Below are 21,056 nucleotides of genomic sequence, written 5' to 3' on the forward strand. Positions count from 1 at the left end.
GACCCCTTATGCGCTGCCCCAGAAGTAAAGACCCCTTGTGTGCTGCCCCAGTAGTATAGACCCCTTGTTTGCTGACTCAGCAGTATAGATCCCTTGTGCGCTGTCTTAATAGTATAGACCCTTTGTGTGCTACCACTATAGTATAGACCCCTTGTGTGCTAGACCCCTTAAGTGTTAACCCTACCACCTCCCAGCTAGGCATACTCAGGAACCAGACGCTGATATCTAAGGCTGGCCTTGTGTCCCTCCCATTCTTGCTTATTTTCATCAATGGACAGTGTCACCTAGGCAGGGTTTCACAGCAGTTATGCCCTGTCTCCCGGCTGTGGAGAGAAGCCAACTGCTGGGAATCCTCACCTAGGTGACACTGTCCACTTATGAAGCGAAGCGATTTTAGAGCAGAAAGAAGACACAGACAAGTTTTATACAGGTATATATCAAATAAGCATCATCTAAGCTTGTGGATGGTTCAGAGAACCGCACATAGAGTAAGGGGGTGACAATACCACTATCAATTGAAATACTTTCAATTGAAAATTAATGGTATCCCGGCCAGAGTGTATACACATAGTATAGGAGACATGTGACCTCTACAGCCAATCAGTGTCCTCAGCAGCTACTTACCATAGTACTGGCATAATGGCGCCCGCCACTGAGCAGTGATACCAGGTCATACATCATCTACTTCTAAAAAACAGGGCAACCGACACTTGATTGGGGGATCAGCGCTGGATCGGACAGAGTATGGATATATATAATTCGTTTTTAATACAGTATGTATTTAATTTTAAAGTGACTTTTGACTGTGTACAGTATGTGGTGTTCATATATTGTGACACATTTGTGTGTAATATATTTATGACAGTATATGTCACTATTTTTAACCATGTACAGTATTCTGCCTTCAATCAAATGCAGTGGTAAGGGGGAAAAAAAGATTTTCCAAAAATACCCATACTTGTAACATCCCCATCCCTATTAATGCTGATCTGTCAGTGCCCAGAGGGAAAAAAAGACCGAAGCAAATTTCTTGTCAGTTAGTGGTAAAAAAAACTAAAAAGATGTTAAAGAGAAGCGAGCAGGTCATTTAGCAAATATTTATGTTTTATTTTGCAGATGCCGCAGGCCTCCCTCCAGGTTAAGAAATCCCACAGGATGGGTCATCATATGAGAACATTTAATATATGCATTAGGAAGAAAGAACCTAAGTGTTGGTTTCATTAGACCCCAAGAAAGAGGTCTTCAAATACAGAAAGAACTGCTAGGTAAAAGAGGGTTTTAGGTGCTGTCAACGTTCTGCTTGCAACATTTCTATATATAAAAAATACATTTCTATGTAAATAGTTTTTATATTTTATTGCAGAAAAATTATTAGATGTAGATGTTCCGCAACATGTTTTACGTCCTTTGTCTGCACAGTCTCATAAACAGATAATGGCTGACAATACATTTCACTAGACTGTATTGTGCTCAAGCTCTTGTGAGAAAAAAAAAAAAGAAGAAAAAGTAATGCTACAAAATATAATTGTACAATTTTAGTAATTTTTCTTCTTTTTTTTTCACAATTTGCTTCAATATATTCCAGACATGAATTGGACACCTGGAAACCAGCAGGTTGTCTATTGTTAGCTTCTGGCTTTCAAAGACGCGACTTTATAATGGTATTTGGGCTGTGAGTGTGTAATTGCTAAAAAAAACAAAAAAAAAAAACAATGACAGATGTAGAAGAGTTTACTTTGCAAGTGTAAAAGAAAAAAAAAAAAAAGAGTTTGTTGGTATATAATTTGATCAAACCATATTGCCTCATGTACCACGTGTAGGTTCCCTGTCCCACATGAGTCCCTACACTAAATGAACACCGTGTCAGTCAGCGTCCGCCAACCCCGCAAAGCGAGAACAAGCAGGGAAGGGAAGCCACAGAATGGCCCTGCAACCCCACTGTGGCCCACGGCCACCAAGCAACACGTGTGAACAAGGTCCCAGGCTTGTGCATACAATATTTTTTTTTATTTTCATGCAATGGGAAAGAAATCTTATAGCATTATGAAAAGTATAATAACAAAAGGAAAAAAACAAAAAAACAGAATAAATTACACTTTAAAGTTTTACTAAGGTAACTATCGGCTGAACTAAAATCTGACTGACAGTTTTTAAAAATGTATGGCCACCTTTAGGTTGGGCAAATATCTTAAATGGGTTATGCAATTAAAAAAAAACTAGGTCTAAACTGAAATGAAACATAAACGTATTTGTGTAAATGTCGTATTTAAGGATATACAGTAACCTGAAATTATTAACCTATCATGTGCCCGGATTGTTTTGATCACCTCTTGGCCTTGGTTACGACCCACTAACCAGGGTGGTCAGGCATGCTCAGTTTAACTGTAATCTCCAGAGAACACTGAAAGTTGATCACTGAGCCTGCAAGCAGGGGGGATTCTGGAAAAGTTTTCTTGCATGGCAGTGGCATGGACACAGTTCGGAAAGGAAACAAGGAAGTGATTAAATCGAAGGGGGAAATCTAGAGCACAGTGATGGACATTACATAACTAAAAAGAAAACAATTGTACTCCTTTATATAAATATGTGTGGTGCACATCTGATCATGGTTCAACACCTTCAACAGTCACATGCTAACAGTGTTGAAAGGGTTTCTGTATATTCCCTACATAACGTACGTATAATGTAGTGATTTTTCTAAGCCTAGCTTTAATTAGAAACTGCCGTAAACTCAGGTGACATATTAAAATGACTGCTAAACACCATATAACTGACTACAAATATACAGTGTGCTAGTTGATGTCTGTGTGCAGGCTACAAAGAGGCACATGGAGTCCCTGTGGTTTTACTAGAGCCCTGAGCACCTTGGGTGCCACCATATGGAACTTCCATATGGTACCATATTATTGAGATGCTCTTCTCTAAATGCAATGCTAGGGGATGTCCTAGGGGGCAACCACTCTGTATTAGGTATCAGGTTGATAATCCATTGAAACATAATATGCCAATAATATAATAATAATAATAAACCATAAGGTCCAGGATATTTTTAATAGGCAACACATGCAATGGAAAATCTACCCATACCTTCCATGAACATCATATAAACATAGGCACAGTACATATTTTCTTGCATATATTTTATTTATATGCACATAAATATTAAATATCAAACTTCATATGCATTCATCCATAGTGCAACTACATTGACATTGGTAAACTCATTGGCCTACACATCCATAAGTGATAATTCAAGAAGAAGCTGATTGAGAAAGGACATTGTCTCCCAAAGGAACAGTCTCTGAAAGACGTCACTGAGCTTAAAGACACACTTGATATACAGTTCTCCATGTGCTCTCTTGTTTGGAACCTGAACAAAGGAACTCCACTCCAAGATATATATTTTGGATCTGAATAAGGTGCTTGGTTGGGCATCGAAATACGTTGTTCAATGTGTTGTCCGCACCTATAATGAAAAAAAAAATGGAAAAAACTAAAGCCTACATTGGTCTATAGTGGTCCTACAGCAGTGCTCTACACACAAACCAGCAATTTTTATTGAGATGTTTTGGTATGGATGTCCTCACCCAGAGGATGGACGGTAGAGCCGAGTTCTTGGTATTTCAAGTGAAGGTCATGTTTCTTGCCAGAGGATAGTAACTTAGGGAGCTTTTGACTTTTTTGTCTACTTGGCCAGTTTATCGGCAGGAGGTCACCTTCAATCCAATACCTCTTGGGAAAAAGCGGGAAAAGTGGGAAAAAGCGACGGCTTTCCTGGTGTAGTTCATCTGGACAAGCAGTCTAATATCTTGATCACTGGGTTTCTTCAATGTTGCCGGACACTGACTCCACGTTCTAGTGAAAAAAGTTCTTTATTTGTATTTCGAGGTGGCCACCCTCCTCTTGATCAGGTTTCTTATAGATCTGTTGAACAATGAATGAGTATGAGATTTTTTGGTACAAGTAAATACTAGAGATGATCGAACATCTCAAACTATCTCTGATCGAAAATCTTAGGTTCGATCGAACTTGAATCTTCTCGAACCTGCAGCATTTGATTCCCGATGCCTTCCCGTTCCATTGGGAAGGTGGAGACTGCCGGAGTAACGCCTGGAAAACAGGCATACAGCCTAGGTAAAAGGCTGTATCCCTGTTTTCCAGGTGGTTGTCCGGCAGTCTCCACCTTCCCCATGGAACAGGAAGGCATCGGGAATCAAATGCTGCAGGTTCGAGAAGGTTCGAGTTCGATCGAACCCAAGATTTCCCGATGTTTGATCATCTCTAGTAAACAGGGGCGTAACTACCCCTGTAGCAGCCATAGCGCCTGCTATGGGGCCCACCACATCAGGGGGCCCATCCCTAAAATACACTGGGCCTCCTGAGCTGTCATCATAATACCCAGGATACTACAATAGATGCCTGTTTTGGGGGACAACATCCTTGGGAGGGGATGCAAGGGGGGCTGCCTACCATGGGGGACACTAGGGGAGATTCCTATCACGGGGGACACTAGGGGAGATGTGTACCACGGGGGACACTAGGAAAATGTCAACTATGCAGGACACTATCTACTGGGGAGATGCCTAATATATGCTATCTACTAGGCAGAGTGCCAATTTACAGAGGGATTACCTACAGTGAGATGGGGGGGCATCAAAGGTTTGCTATGGGGCCCGGACCTTTCTAGGTATGCCCCTGCTAGTAAATACCACTGAAGTTAGTCTGTTAAGGTACACCACTATTCAATTTGCAACAGATTTGTACAGAAGCGCTGTTCTCCTCAATATGAAGCCACAGTAGGATCCCATAAACTTCTATAGCCAGTGTATTACAGCTTTGTGTACTTTCCCGAGCTGTAATACTGATGAGTTCTTGAGGTTTAATAGTTAATAGTAGAAAATAAAAAAAAATACCTAAATGAGTGATGAGAGTATGGGTTAAATACATGATACCTTTTCATTCACATGGCGTACATGATGTATTTTTGTGAACCTAGGCCAGACCATATTTTTTACTATACCGAATAGCAGTCCCCATTTAGGTATCCCATGACAAGCCTGCTTTGATAACCGACTGTATTTCTCCAGCCTACAGAGTTATAAAGTCTGCTGGTTTTATTCTAATCGGACACCGAAAAGTAACGTCAACAAATCCCCTTATATCATGTCATATATTTCAGATGCAAACTACAAGACAGTGGAGCGCACAATGCACACAAAAGCTATGGAAAGAAGCATTCAGCACATGCAGAATTATGTATGAATTACATCCAAAGGGATTTCCCTTAGATTGGTCAAACATGACATACAGTATACAGAATTCCCACACTAACAAAATCAAATGATATCTTACTCAGCAAGCGCCATAAATCACATTTATGTATGTCATTTTTAAGGAAATAGATTCACACAAAGGCAGAATAACACGGGGAAAGGTTATTCCACAAGTCCTGGACAAGTATATCATTGTGTACCTACCATATGCAGTATATTACTCTCCAAAGCAATTTGTATAGAAAGACTGTGGTGTATATCTAAAGAGAATGGGGAGAACAGGAAGAGATAATTCTCATGCTTATTCCCTGTGTTATACTGCCATCAAAGATAGAACAATATAAAGTTGACTTTTAGAACATTGGAATCTTAAATGCGAGTGGAAAATGTCCTTCAAAAACTAGAAGAGATATAGATAGATGTGAATATATTGTAAATTGTGGAAGCATAACTATAAATGGCAAAGTGGTAGAAGTCACATCCAAGTCCTGGTTTCTGGGGGTGCGGGGGCAAAAACCCTTCTCATGCATAAGAAAACATCAGTGCATAAAGTAGGTTGTATGGCCCACTTACAGATTTTGGAATAAAGTGATGCATTTGTATGATCTATCTATCTATCTATTTATCTATCTATCTGTATCTATCTATCTTTCTATCTATCTATAGCTGACAGCTGCATCCCTGGTGTCTAGTGGGGGAGATTAATGCCCCACACACACATACACTATGCGATCGCGGAGGGGCGATCTCTTCTGCCTACCTGGTGTCTGTATGAAACTGATCCCGGCTCGGTAATAGATTGCTCCTGGCTCCATCAGCCCTAAGCAATCTATCACTGATCTCATTGATCAGTGTATTATAAGTACACTGCAGTGATCTCTATGAGAGATCACTGCAGTAATAATAAAAGTCACCCAGGGGGACTAAAAGTTAAAGTAAAAAAAAAGTCTGAATCACCCCCCTTTTACTAATCGCATCAACTATTAAATTATCACACTCATGATCTCGCACGGTAAACGGCGTAAGTGTAAAAACCCACCAAAGTGAAAAATTGGTGATTTTTTTGTCACATCAAATCCAGAAAAATTGTAATAAAAAGCGATTAAAAGGTCCCATATATGCAATAAAGGTACCAATAAAAAGTATAGATTATGGCGCAAAAAACGACACCTGACACAGCCCCATAGACTAAAGGATAAGTGTTTTAAGGATGGGAATAGAGCAATTTAAAGAACTTTTTTTTTTTTTTTTAAAGATCTTAATTTTTTTCAAAGCCATCAAATAAAATAAAAGTTAGGCAAGTTACATATTGTTGTTATCGTACTGATTGGAGGAACATAAATGAGATGTTAGTTTTACCATGGGGTGAATGGTGTCAACACAAATCCCCCCCCAATTAAAAAAAATGCCCCCTGAAATAATGCTAGCGCTATGGCTTTTTAAACACAAGGAAGAGAAAATGAAAGAGCAAAAACGAAAATTGGCTTCATCCTTAAAGGGTTAAGGGTCATGAAGGGAAACAGAGGGTATTTTGAACTTCAAAACCGAAGAATAAAACAGGCAAGCCAGTTTGATCTAAGCAAGAAGATGCCCCTTTCTTCTATGTATACCACCACTCATTATTTAGCCACAGTTATCATAAGTGTGGTAACCTAGCACAGCAATGCATTGTGTTGGGATAACCCAAAGGCGCCTATACCCGTCATACTATAGTCTTTCCAAGCCACTATTGGAGGCAAATTTGGCCAATAGTAAAAGACAGTATAAGACTCTTGACTCTTCATGAACAGATGAGTACAGTGTCAGTGGATAGATCACTGTCCAATCCTTTTATCCTGAAAGAGATAAGCCACCCCCAGAGCAGTTTCTCCGACAGGGTCCCATTCGCCTCTGCCAGACATCATCTTCTGTAGGAAACCAGGTATGTCAGCAGCAGCGACACGGCATGGCTAAACGATTGCCCGCTAAGCCAGTCAGTGACTGGGGAACTATTCCGCCCCAGTCACTGATTGGCTGAGCGGGCAATCAGCCAGGCTTGTGACATTGTAGCTAGCAGAGCTGCAGGACCTCGGCTGCAGCAAATGGAATGTGGCTCTACGAGGCATGGGGGACAAGTTAACTTGTCTGTTATTTTCACACCTACCCCTACCTGCCTACAGATTTCATATTGTAGATGGCGGGACTTCTCCTTTAAGATTATTATGCCTAATATTGAATTCATACCTGTCTACTGATTTCTTATTCCAGAATCAAGAGGCAATTCAGGGCTGGTGCCCAACTCTTCATCTGCAAGAAAAACGGGAAGGAAATTTACAATGAGATCAAGTCTGATGTAGAGTTGACTTCCATAGTGTGCCACCCATAGTATTTTACCATCGGGTCCTCTATCTTCAATGCCTGATACATTGATGAAAAATAATATTCCGCAATATTCTCAGTTCTGATGAGGTGTAATGATGAGGTTGGTATGTTATTAAATATGGCTTCCTATGTAGATTTGTATTCAAGCGGGAGACATTCCAGAAGAAGTAATAACATAACATTGTATCGCATTCCCTCCATAGACTTCAATGCACTGATTTACACAGAAAGGATTTATCACTCCCATCCGGCAAATCAGCGACACTTTGTCAACCAAAGTTTATTTTCTTGTAGATATCGGAGCCCCGGATTTGTTAAATGTTCTTGTTCTTTTTCTCCTCACTAATAAACGTCTCCTTTGAAGTATCTACAATTTATTTAAGGATGTATGCTGCCATGAGCCACTTATTTCAACACGTTCACCTCAGGAGTTACCTCACAGCCTCAATTAGTACTACAAGGCTTCTTCTTTTAAAATCAATTTAAAGATTAATTTGTTTAATATAACTTTAAATTGCTTCCAAGATAATTTATGCTCGGGATCTCATTGTACAGTACCATGTTAATGTTTTGCTCTACGCTCTCTGCCGTCTTTAAGTAGAACATTTAAATTGGGATTCTTTTTTTATTTGCATGAAAGGTAATAAAACTAAATTGTATTGATTTTGCTGGCTGGATAATAGTGACGAAAATCTGTCAGGCCATACATTTTCTGAATAATATATGATGTGCAGATTAAAACTTGAAGTGGGTTAATTAGAGGGATTTTGGATTGCACACTCAGTCTGTCTCTCTATGTATGTATCTACCTCCTATCTAACTCCTATCTATCTATCTATCTATCTATCTATCTATCTATGTATCTCCTATGTATCTGTCTATCTATCTATCTATCTACCTCCTATCTATCTATGTATCTCCTATCTATCTATCTATCTATCTATCTATCTATCTATCTATCTACCTCCTATCTATCTATGTATCTCTTATCTATCTATCTATCTATCTATCTATCTATCTATCTATCTACCTCCTATCTATCTATGTATCTCTTATCTATCTATCTATCTATCTAGGAAAGGGAGAAAGTCGCACTTCCGAATCCAAGTGGCGGGTGCTGTGCGGAGTAAGTCCCTTGGCTCGGGATCCCAACAAATACAAAAGAAAATTCTGCAGCACACCAGCGTCAAGTGAAAAGAAGTGGTATTTATTGCATGTAGCAAGAAACACAAAAGGGATGCAACGTTTCTGTCTACTCCAAGACCATTGTCAAGCCTCTATCTACTGTATCTATTTTCACTCTATCTATAAATCCTAATACATGAAGCAATTATCGGCCACATTTGGCCGATTATTGACCTTTACAGAAGCTAATTGCTTTGTGTAATAAAAGGCAGCGATCAGCCGACATGCACAATATCGGCTGATCGTTGTCTTTTAAAGAACGCCAATGACAGCAACGATCTGCTGTCCTTGCTCTTTGTAATAGAAGTGGTGTCAGCAGACCACCGCTATCAGGTATGGGCTGCCCCCCCCCCCTCGGCTCCCCGCGCCCCCCTCCCCAGGCACACACAGTTACCCGCTCGTCGCTGGCATGTGTAATAGCGCCGTCAGCAAGGATTAAGGAGCAAGGGAGCAAGAGAGCACTGACCTGACAGTTCAGCACTCGCTTGCTCTCACTGATCGGGCACTATCTATCTACCCATCTCCTATCTATCTATCTCCTATCTATCTCCTATCTATCTATCTATCTATCTATCTATCTATCTACCCATCTCCTATCTATCTATCTATCTCAGCTCTCTGCAGAAATGGAAGCTTTATGCATCCCAGAGTGCAGTCAATAGGGAGTAAAAAAAATGGCTATTTATACAGTCTGGTTTACAGGATTGTCCCTCTAAACTTAGGACTATTGGCAAAAAGATTTGCCATGGCCAAGCTTCAACGTGTTCTCCTTGGGGAGGGTTAAGCCACAGCAAGAGAGCTCCTAGAACAAAGCTGCCCCCTATCTCCACTAACATCACCCCATCACCCAGAGCGGACATTGGTTACAAAGGGTCTCTCTAAAGATCCACCCATACTCCGTCCTTATAAAATGTATGGGGCCATAGCAATAGAAGGTAACTTTTAATAGCAATACAAGATAACTTTTAATACATGAGTCCAATAAAAATAGCGAAACCAATGTGCGAAACACATTGGTTTCGCTATTTAAATTGCACCAATGTATTTAAAGTTTTATTTTATTCTTCACATCTGGGAGTGCTGGATCACAAACTATATTTCCTGTTTGTTAAAGGAGAGGTCCGGCGGAAATTTTTAGAAAAGTATTGTGTTGCCCCTCAAAAGTTATACAAATTACCAATATACACTTAATATGGAAAATGCTTATAGTGCTATTTTCCCTGCACTTACTACTGCATCAAGACTTCACTTCCTGGATAACATGGTGATGTCACTTTCTGGATAACATGGTGATGTCACTTCCTGGATAACATGGTGATGTCACGAGCCGACTCCCAGAGTTGTGCGGGCTGTGGGTGTTGGAGAGGATGATGGCAGAGGGACACTGAGGGACACAGGGCACTGGGGGGATACTGAGTGTCCCTCTGCCATCATCCTCCCCAGCAGCCACAGCCCGCACAGCTCTGCAAATCGGGTCGTGACATCACGATTTTATCCAGTGAAGCCTTGATGCAGTAGTAAGTGCAGGGGAAAAAAACGCCCTTTATAAGCATTTCCCGTAATAAGTTTATATTGATGATTTGTATAACTTTTGGGGGGCAATACAATACTTTAATAAAATTTATCTTCGGACTTCTCCTTTAATGAACACTACCTCCATGCAACCCTTGTTAACTTCAATGAAGGGTTAGAATCTAAGGCTGGGTTCACACTACGTATATTTCAGTATTGTGGTCCTAATATTGCAACCAGAACCAGGAGTGGATTAAAATCACAAAAAGGCTCTGTTCACACAATGTTGAAATTGAGTGGATGGCCGCCATTTAATGGCAATTAATTGCTGTTATTTTAAAACAACGGCTGTTGTATTGAAATAATGGCAGTTATTTACTGTTATATGGCGGCCATCCACTCAATTTCAACATTGTGTGAACAGAGCCTTTTTGTGATTTTAATCCACTCCTGGTTCTGGTTGCAATACTGACTGAAATATACTGACTGAAATATACGTAGTGTAAACGCAGCCTAAGGCTATGTTCACACTGCGTATATGTCCGGCCGCATATTTTCACGGCCGGACATATACGTGGTAACCTCCGGCCGGAGATTTACGCTACTTGCGGCCGGCCACGTACGGACCGCGAACTTACACCCGTAGTCTACTTACGCTTCCCGAGCGCCCTACGTAGCGATCTGACAGCGGTATTTTACTTGGAAATCTTCGCCTAGCCCCGGACACCTCATAGAACCTTTTGGATCGGCACAAAAAGCACCAAAAATGAAGAAATCACCACTACGTACGGGACCGCATGTAACGCTACGGGCGTAAGTTACGGCATTTTCGTCCGCAAACAATGGTCTGGTTCATTTTTTACACCGCCGCGTATGATCCGGGCGTAAGTTCGTACGTACTGTGAACTGTGCAGCCGTACTTCGTATACTTTCCATTATATGCAAACTACGTAAGTCTCCGGCCGCTTATTCACGGAAAGCGCTACAGCCGGAAACTTACGTAGTGTGAACATAGCCTTAAGGTGCGAGGAGAGCTGATCCCTCCTCTCTCTTCTTTGGTTTGGGCAATAGCAATACCATTGTCTGCCCTAGTAAGTAACCAGGTCTGATATTTATTATCCCTTTATTGATGATAAAACTGCCCTGATCAATAATTGATGAGGTAAGGTGACATTCTTCCCTCAAACAACAACTGAAGTTGCTAAACATATTAAACCAGACTTTCCTCATTACTCTAAATACAAATACCTAGAAGTCGTGGTGTTTTTTTTCAAGAATATAATATAATTCCACCCACTATGAACATATGGAACCCCTAGGCTTTGGCTCCTTTCATCATCCTGGTTGTGTAGGAGGACACATGAACATACAAGGTCATAGAGTTGAGATTAAAATAGGACATTCCTCTTTCCCACAGCTGCTCCTTAATTACCTATTTTTTGTTACTTTGACATAACACAAAACTATATATGCAAATTTTTTACTCCATTTTTAACTTCTTTTCTCTTCTTTTTTTTATCTCTTTCTACTATCACTTCAAGGGACTATTGATTCTCACTGAAGAGACTCAGTGGGATATGGAGACTTATTTTTAGGCAATGTTCCATGGGAAAAAGTATACAAATAAGTGCTCCTAAAACTATATCTTATAACCAAACTGGAGTCTTGCCGATCATTAATACAGGGGAGGGTTCTGGCTGGTAGGAGAAATAGGATGCTTTATACCGAGGAAGTGCACCAAAATAGATGTCTACAGATGGGTGACCCTTCCTATTGGAGAAAAGTCTGGTTCGGCTAAGTATGAGATTTTTTAAATAATTTAGAGTAGAGCTGAGTTACATACTGTTACTCCTAAACATGTATACCTTGAGCAGACTTCCTCAGGGGTTTCTCTTTCCATTATCTGACTGTCTTCTTTTAAATATTTGAATTCCTCTCATAACTGACTATTTATTGATTTGTTGCCTGTATTCTATTATCATATCTCATCTAGAACAGTTGTGAATTATTATTAATAATTTTGCCAAAACCATCATACTTCCCCAATGTTTAACTCCAACATGTCCTACCTGCCATTTTAGGATGTTTGTATTGATATTTTGCACCTTTCTTATATCTGGTGATGCCATGTTTTCCAATAAAACAAGAAAACTGCTGAGATATAATGCATTAATAATAGTAACAACGGTATTCTTGCCATCTAGTGTTATTTTATTATTTAAATAAGCAATGGTATAAGAGGTAGCAGTGGTAGGGTTGTTGCTATTATTTGAAATAAAATATTATAAATATTATTAATATAATGAAATAATTATTAAATAAAATGTATATTTTCTGAATTATTTAATTATTAAATAAAATTATTAAATAAAATTAATATTTATCTATTAATTTACTTATGTATGTAAATGTATTAGAAATTATTATTTGAATTAACTAATTTTATAAATAGTATTATTTATGGTTTTATTTATGTCTTATTTATGTAACGTTTAGAAACATAAAAGATTGTCGGCAGAACCACCTGGCCCATCTAGTCCGCCCTTATATTTTTTTCTTTCTTATTATCTTAGGATATATTAAGATATTAAATGTAGTTTTAAACTACCTACTACTACTCCTATCATTTACTCTGCATCAGTACCACTACAGCTTGCTGTAGCAGCGCCTATACACCCGAATCCTTGCTACTTGTGGACCTCCACTGGTATTACCTGCTTCATTATCTTAGGATAGATATATGTATATCCCAAGCAGGTTTAAATTCAGTTATTGTAGATTTACCTACCACATGTGCTGGAAGTTTGTTCCAAGCATCTACTACTCTTTAAGGAAATTTTCCTGTGTTGTTTCTGATCTTTCCCCCAATAACCTTGGATTGTGTCTCCGTGTTCAGTTTCTTCTTTCTTGTACCTTATTGAGTCCTTTACCATTTATAAAGGTTTTGATCATGTTCCCCCCTTTCCCTTCTTTCCTCCAGACTATACAGATTTAAATCCTTAAGTCTTTCCTGATATATGATATGCTTCACACCCTCCACCATTTTTTAGCCCGTCTTTGGACCCATTCTATTATATACCAATATCTTTCTGTAGATGAGGTCTCCAGAACTGGACACAGTATTCCAGCATGTTATGTCACTAGAGCTCTATACTGCAGGATCACAATCTCCCTCTTCCAACTGGTTATACCTCTAAAATACAGCCCAGCATACCAATATATATACAGCCCACCATAACATTATATATATATATATATATATATATATACAGCCCAGCATACCATTATATATACAGCTTAGCATACCATTATACACATACAGCCCAGCATACCATTATATATATATATATATATAGATAGATATATACAGCCCAGCAAACCATTATATGTATACAGCTCAGCATACCATTATATATACAGCCCACCATAACATTAAACACACATATATATATATATATATATATATATATATATATATATATACAGCCCAGCATGCCATTATATATACAGCTTAGCATACCATTATATACATACAGCCCAGCATACCATTATATATATATATATAGATAGATATATACAGCCCAGCAAACCATTGTATGTATACAGCTCAGCATACCATTATATATATATATATATATATATATATATATATATATATATAGATAGATAGATATATACAGCCCAGCAAACCATTGTATGTATACAGCTCAGCATACCATTACATATATCTATCTATATATATATATATATATCTATATATATATATATATATATATATATATATATATATATATACAGCCCAGCAAACCATTATATATATATATATATATATATATATATATATATATATATATATATATATACACACCAGCATACCATTATATATACATATTATTAATATTTATTTATTATATGCTAACATAACTATTGTTATTAAGTTATTTATTACTATTTGAACGAACTATAATTATTATTTGTGTGAACTCATATGATAAATATCATTTCTTTGTTTACTTTTTACATTTATTATAATTATGGTTCCGATTTTTACCATATAAACCTACATTATTGCCCTATTTACTTTTTTGCACCAGACCATCTGTTCCCGGCTTATATTTTCTTATCAGCACACAGTACAGTCCATACTGCAAGAATAAAATTATATTACCTCACAGGACTGATTCCAGAAAATACACCATTTCCCCTCCCCGGCACAGACTGTACCACTTGTTTCTATAGCACACTAAGGCTCCAGTCTATCTGTAAAAAGTGAGCCTATATAATACATGATAGTAATATGAAGGAAATGAGGGTCATGTGACGGAAGCCGGGGATTAAGACAATAAGACCTGTCACCTGTTTTAATAAAGCTTAATGCAAAAAAATTGCTATAACTTTAAGAATGCAGCTTAGCCGACTTTAAAGCTTAGATTTTTATTTTTCTGCTTTATGGCATGCTTCAAAACTACTTGGACAAATACAAAACAAGAATTACTGTGCACCATAAGTTATTTTAATATCCTGTAGTGGTGTATACTTCCAATGAAATCCCTAGGCTATTATTAAGCTTCCATGTTTGTGTGAAAATGTCAAGTTGTTTCGAGTGACTGCATACTCTAAATTATATATAACTGTTACTTTATAGCTAATAGGCACTAAAATTACTTTAAAACAGAAATGTAAAGTTGTATTTTCATCCTTTCTGACAGATAATAAAGCTTATTTATGGGACAATTTTTCATCTATTAGACCACATGTTCAGATATGGTCAAAGTGATACAACAAGCTATTTAGACAAAGCAGATAGAAAAAAGTTCTAGCTCATAATTTGAGAGGCACGTCCGCGGGTACAGTACGGTGTCACGGCAAATTATGTTTGTGTTGCTTCATTTGTAAATGTTATGTGTTTCTCAATGAAATGATATTTATACCTCGAAATGAGATTTTGATGGCTTAACGATTTTCCTGCCCAACGATAAAATACATGTACAAAGATTTTTTTTTTTTTTTTCCGTTCTTTTCTATGGTGAGAGAAGGACGGAATAACTTTAATAACTGTTGTATTTTATACAAAGTCTCAAATAAATTACTAATACATCAGGATAACAAATACAACAGGAAACTAATACAACAGGATAATATGTTGGGGTGTTATGAAAGTCATTAAGGTGCAAAATAAATGAAGTTTAATTTACATTACTGACATTATTACCACACATTGATGATAGGTACACTACGTGCCTTCACACATAGTGTATCGCAGCAGAATGTACACTGCAAGTTTTGCAGTGAAATCTGTTGAGAAACACACCATGGCACACCATTCTTGCTGCTGTTATAGTAGAAAAAAGCAATAAAGCAGCCATACTTACCTGTCCATGACCCCTCAATGCTCTCCAGAGCTATGACTAGATTGCCTGCTCACTGACAGCCCACTTAGCCAATCACTAGCTGCGGTGGGACACAAGAGGCTGTCCTCTCCCCCTGAGCTGTGGTGTACAAGTGACATTAATTTGTGCACTCGCAGAGCAGGAAAAGAGAGCAGAAGGTGGAAGAGAGCACTGTAGCTGTTCAGCAGGTAAGTATGGCCTTTTCTCTCTTTTTTTTTTCTTCAGTTTTTACTGTCAGGAAATACAGTATTGATGGTTTCCTGAAGTCCCCTGAAGCACTTCCTGATCAGTATTACCTGACTAAAGCTGAATAAACTAAAACAGACGTGCATTTAGCCTTATGCAGAATAAAGGGGCTATATGGAATATGGCCAATTTCAAAGGATGTCTCCTATCCACAGAACAGGGGATAATATGCTCATGGCTGGGAATCTGATTCTTTGGACCCCCACAATCCTGAGAACAAAAGAAAATAATCCACTAAAAAAAGGAGACAATCACATATAAGCGTACAGTGATCTATTCATTCTGTATGCGGAGCTCAACAGAGCACAATTTCCTTTCTCAGAATTGCGGGGGTCAAATCATTCGGTGACTGTGAATAGGTCATAATTGTTGGGGTTATGAAGACAGCTGTTTTTATTGGATGGCCATGTGAACATAGCCTTAAAGGAGAAGTTCGGCCAAAAGTATTTTTTAATATGTTATTACTTATGGAAAGTTAGACAAATTCCTAATGTAGATTAACTATGGGAAATGCACATATACTCCTATTTCCCTTAATTTAGTAGATCATTGAGACTTCAAATTCTCAGAAATACAGTTACGTCACGAACCAGGGTGTAATTCCTATGGAGTGGCCAGAAGGGGGCACAGTATATGTAGAAGCCTATGGACTTTATTGAAGTCTATGGAGTATGTAATGTAATGTGAAACCTACACTTTATTGATGACTATGTGTATGGGGGATAAATGGAAGGCACCGAGCAGGGAGGGAGAGAGGTAGGTGCATCTATATACCTCCTCCCTCCCTCCCTGCTCGGTGCAGTGGTACAGAAAGACACTGCTACTCCTCCCATCATCTGCTCATAGTATGAGCAGATGATGGGAGGAGGAGTACTTGGGAGATCCGCAGCATCAAGCCCCCCCTCAGCCGACATCGCCCCCGCGCCTGCCGCAAAGCTGCTACCGCCCCATCGTGCCCCCCAGCCCACATTAACCTCGCTGGACTTAGCCCCCCAGCCTCCCCTGCTGCCGCTGGTAACTTCCTGGGCCTAGGCTCCCCCACCGCTGTCGGTAACTGCCCGCTTCTGGCCCACATCAGCAAGCCCCCGGCCTCCGTCACATGTCCTACTCACTTCCCCCGCTGCCCGTAACTGCCTGCTTTTGGCCCCCATCAGCAAGCCCTCCGGCCTCCACCGCACGTCCTACTCACTTCCCCCGCCGCCGCAGGTAACTTCTTGCTTCTGGCCCCCAATGTGTACCATTCATAACAAAATCGGAGTGGTCTCAAATTGTTGAATACTCCCCTGAACCGACCTTTGCTATATCTATGTCTAAAATTTCAACGCTTAAGGGGGTTTTCCTACGCTTTAATTAATATATATATATAATATATATATATATATATATATATATATATATATATATATATATATATAAACATTTGCCTCAACCAGTGACATGGTCCTAGGAGGAAACAGGAGGCTGGAGAATGCACCATGAACAGGCTCTGTTGGAACAGAAGCTGTGGAGGATTGAGACAGGTGAGTATGTTTGCTTTTGTTTTAAAAAAGAAAAAAATATACCAGGGGAACATTCCTTTAAGATGGAGTGCTTATTCTAAACTAAAACTTTTTAGAAAATGGAATCCTGTTGAAAGAAACATGTTTGCAGATACATAGAAGAGAGATGATAAAGGCCATTCCAGCCTTGTACAGGTCTATATTTTGTGCCTGGTGTCTTTAGACAGTTCTTTCATTTTGGCCAGGTTGGAGAGGTTGGAGTGGACAGGTGTTAATTTTATTAAAGTAATGAATTCAAACTGGAGCAGTAAATGCTGGTAATGAGTGCAGAGGAGGAGGAGCTTATCAGAGAAAAACTAACAGATTTGTGAGAGCCAGAATTGTTGCTGGTTGGTAGATGATCAAATACTTGTTTCATGCAAATGCAAATTAATTATATAAGACTCAATCCCACCCCAACGTCTACACCATGGTCAATACCAACAAACTGTCTAAGGACACCAGTGATTAAATTGTAGACCTGTACAAGGCTGTGATGGGCTGCAGGACAATAGAAAAGCAGCTTGGTAAGAAGGTAGCATTTGTTAAAAATAAAACTATGTGATTTACTGGAATTTGTAATGCATTCTGTGTCTCAAAGTTAAAGTGTACATACGATAAAAATTACAGACCTCCCCATCCTTTGTAGGTAGAAAAACTTGCAAAATCTGTAGTGCATTAAATACTTATTTTTCCCACTGTATAAAGTTTACTTTTCTGATTGTTTTACATTGACTGAAGTCAATAGTATAAATCAAATTGTATACAAATCTTTGAGCACTATATTCTTGAAGTTTGCATTTCTCTAAAATAATATCAATGTTTTCTGAAAATAACCAAATAGAAAGCATTGTCATACCTAGAAATTATGAAAACTTTTCTAAAAAAAAAAAATTATTGTTTTCTGCCCTTCAGAATGAATTCTTAGTATTTTTTTCATTTACCACAGCTGAAACTTTATGAAAACAATAGAAAGTTGACTGATTCTTACGTTACGTCAGACAACGAAAAATGTTTAACTATTTAAAGATCAGGATTCCACTGGGATAAAAGGTTCTAAATAATAGAGTTTCCAGGCTGATCAGAATGAGATGCTCCCACACATGAAATGTACAGTATTAGCACCTACATGAAGCACCCAGCCTAAAACTGCCTGAGGCACAGAACCCAATGAATGTTCGGAAAAGCTCCTGTGTCTTCATGACAGCTCAGTTTGTTACCAGTTTGTCACCAAGTCGTATACACAGTGTAGAAGCCAAGCTATAAAAAGACTAATTTCTGGTCATGCAATATGTGCTTCCATCCATACACTAAGTCAGCATTCATTATTAATTTCTCTAAGAAAAAAAAAATCACCTTTTTTCCTGTCTGCACAACCTTCAAACTGAACAGAACAAACAAAATTGGTGCAAAATAATGAAATGTCATGTGGTTAAAATTGTGTAACTATTGAAATATTCAATATTTTTTAATAATCCTAGAAAAGATATAGATGGCATCCTAACAGATAAAATGTACTGCCAAAAATTTCATTCGTCTCCATTTTCATTTTGTATTTATTTATTTATTTATTTTTTTATTCTGAGGATTATTGTCCTGTATTCTGTAAAATCTCAACTCCTGAAAGGGAAATGTACATCAGGTTTGTACACATAAACCTGCTGTTATGTACCTGTAGGGGAAGTGATGATGATTCCTGCCATGTTTTTTTTTTTCAAATCTGGATCCATTTATATACAGAGTGAGAGTACCTGACTAACTGATAGAAAATTGGTCTCCACAAGTCTATGGTAGGTAGCGTCGCTCTTATTGGATAATCAAGTTGAGCCTTAGGTGGTCAGCACTGTAGGTACATAGTGATGACTGATGGTTATGAGTGGAAATTGCAGCCATGGTATATGTATGCCGATGGGTAAGGCAGGTAATGGATTCCAGAGCTTGGAGATGCAGTGCAGGTTCCTTTAATCAGCGCAAAGGTGCAGGCTACAGCCTTTCACTGATGATGTCCAGGAAAGTGTTGATTGTAGGGATATGGGCCACAGGATAGGGGTAGATGTCCCCTGTCCAAAGAGGAGTGGAGGAGTCCAGTGGAGAATGATGCTCAGAAATGAGACGTCCTCCTGGGGCGCGAGCATGTGTTCTCAGCATCCATGCAGCATCTCATTAGAGATACTACAGACCTTCATTTGAGGACAACATACATACTAACGCCACAAAATTCCCTGATGAACCTATGCACACCACATAGGGGAAACGTGTTGGAAGTGGAACAACCCTGATTAACTGTCTCTCCAAAATAATGTGTTTAGACTATATGTCCTCCTTTCTATGCACATTCGGATTCGTTCTACCTCACTAGACTGCAATACTGCATTCCCCTAGCATCAATACCTGACTGCAACTTATCTTGACAGCCTGATGACGGTTTTCTAGTGTAGGGGCATCCTCGTTCTGGCTAATGGAAGCCTGACCCAGCGGTTTTCATCTATGCTAGGCAAGGTCTTACAGGGCTACCTTCCCAACAGAACCTTAGCCTACTTTCTTACCTATACCCTCTACTGTACAGATTTGTAATACTTGTATATAATTTTTGTGCACTTAATAAACATAATTTTGTACCATTCTCTGAGTCTACCCCAGTAGTCATTTCTAATTTTTCTTCTCTGGATCCATTGCAGAGTTTTTGTGTAATAATATAAAAACCAGAAATGTATAACAACAGCTTTGGTGCGTCTCAGTGATTTTTCCCACCCGCCGGTCATCTTTTTCATTGCCTCCTTCTTATGCATACATAAGTTGTAAAGTCTCCTACCCCAACCAAAACCTTGAAGCAGTAACAGCACCCATTACTTTGTAAACAAAAGTGTTGCACAGTCAAAATCTAACTTGCCCAATCCTTTTCTTCCGTCTGATGTCACCAAGATGAACAGTGCTATGCAGAGCTGCTTATCACTGTGCTGTCAGGGGAGGCAGGGCCAGATAGTGAGCAGGGAAGCTGGGCCAGATAGTGAGCAGGGACTCCAACTGGCCAATTGGGCTCAGCATCAGCATCTGGGAGCTCTACTAAAACTCCCAGGATTTGTTCTATTGTGCCTGTACGCTGCCTTTCTGGAATCCAAATGGTTTGCCATTTCTTCTGACCTTATTTTTGCCTTCTGATTTTGGACCTGACATGGTATTGTGGTTTGACCATTGATTTTTTGGTTGCGCTGTTTAATTCCGACTTTGTACTGCACTGTTATCTAGGTTTTGACCCTTGGCTAGTCTGGTTACGCTTTTTGTGTTCTTTCTATGTATGTCTGTACTTGTCCTGACCTGTGCCCATTTACTCCCTGCCTCCCCTGCATGTGGTTAATGTAGGCGCTGTTGCCCAGTTGGGGGTCACCATTTAGAATAAATCATCCATGTAGGTTGGGACAAGGGCTGTTGGTGAGAACAAGGCCACACCGATCCCTACATCCCTGACCCCTAAGAGCCCTTCCTCCCCAAATGCAAAACCCAACAGTCTATAAGAGTTGCGTACATTTTTTTTTTTTTTTGAAGTGATTAAA

This window comes from Dendropsophus ebraccatus, chromosome 8 (assembly GCF_027789765.1).
Source record: "Dendropsophus ebraccatus isolate aDenEbr1 chromosome 8, aDenEbr1.pat, whole genome shotgun sequence".
Taxonomy (NCBI): Eukaryota; Metazoa; Chordata; class Amphibia; order Anura; family Hylidae; genus Dendropsophus; species Dendropsophus ebraccatus.